The sequence below is a fragment of the Dama dama genome, chromosome 24 (genome assembly GCF_033118175.1).
Source record: "Dama dama isolate Ldn47 chromosome 24, ASM3311817v1, whole genome shotgun sequence".
Lineage (NCBI taxonomy): Eukaryota > Metazoa > Chordata > Mammalia > Artiodactyla > Cervidae > Dama > Dama dama.
In genome coordinates, this window is record NC_083704.1 from 28,294,272 (window position 1) to 28,295,809 (window position 1,538).

Sequence of the window (1,538 nt, forward strand, 5' to 3'; positions counted from 1 at the left end):
CTGACCAAGAATATCAACCTTGCCACCGAAACCTGAACTTGTCTTACTCCTTAGTCATTTCTAATATGTATATGTGGCTTGGCTAAGACATTAAAAAATTATTAATATCCAAATAATACTAGCATCAGCAAGCTCTGAAACCACCCAATCTAACTCCCTTAGTTTGTAAACTAATTCTTTATTCCATGCAGGTTTACTGAGAATCTGTTACCTGATGCACAGTGCTGAGGGTACGCAATCCCCAAGCCCTTGAGCAGATTGCAGTGTAATGGAAGTGAACAACAGGAATACAGATCATCTAGAGTCCTGGCAGTTTGAGAGATGACTGGTCGGGGGTTTAGTAGAACAGAAGGAAAATAACCATGTGGTATAGATTTGGGGGGTCTAGGAGAAGGTGATGTCTTTGCTGAGTTCTGGGAAGGACACAAAAGAAAAGAAGATAGCAACTCAGAAGGATTGGCATTAAGGCCTCAGGGAAAAGGGACTTGAATTAAACATCTAGGAAATACACTGTCTGAATTTAACCTCTCCTTCTTCCCAGTCCCACAGAGGAAGAGAGGATGGTGGCATTACAGACGTGCAGCCTGAACTCTGGGCCAGGGCTTTAGGAATCTAGACAACCACAAGGACCAGGTGAGGAGGATAAACATACGTTAATACAAGCAGTGTTTGGTGGGAGGGGCTGTGGTTTGTGTGGTATAGTTTATACCTGTCGTAAAAATTCAAGGGAGGGAAGCCTCCTACACTATTGATGGGAATGTAAACAGTCAGTATGGAGAACAGTATTTGTTGATACTGATTTTTAGCTGCTAAGTCATTGAGATTCTTTGTGACCCCATGGAGTAGGCTGCCAGGCTCCATGAGATTGCCCAGGCAAGAATACTGAGTGAGTTGCCATTTCCTTCTCCAGGGGATCTTCCCGACCCAGGGACTGAACACACATCTCTGCACTGGCAGGCAAATTCTTTACCACTCAACCATGATGGAAGCCTATGGAGAACAGTATTGAGGTTGCTTAAAAAGCAGACAAAAAAGGGAGTTATCATATGATCCAGCAATCCCATTCCTGGGCATATATCTAGAGAAAACCATAGTTGGAAAGGATACATATACCTCAGTGTTCATTGCAGCACTATTTACAGTAGCCAGGACGTGGCATCCAAAATGTCCTATCAACAGAGGGATGGAAGAAGATGTGGTATGTGTATGTCAAAAAGGATGTGCTGTCAAAAAGGATGAAACGATGCCATTTGCAGCAACCTAGAGTTTGTCATACTGAGTGAAGTAAGTAAGAGAAAGATAAACATATGATATTGTTTATAGTGGAATCTAAAAAAATGCTACAAATGAATTTCTCTATGAAACAGAAAGAATTCAATGTAGAAAAGAAACTTACGGTTACTAGATGGGTAAGGGATTAGAGGAGGAATAAATTAGAATTTTAGGATTAACCCATATACCCTACTATATAAAAAAGTGGGTAATTAATAAGTACCTACTATAAAGCATAGGGAACTCTACTCAATACTCTATAATGG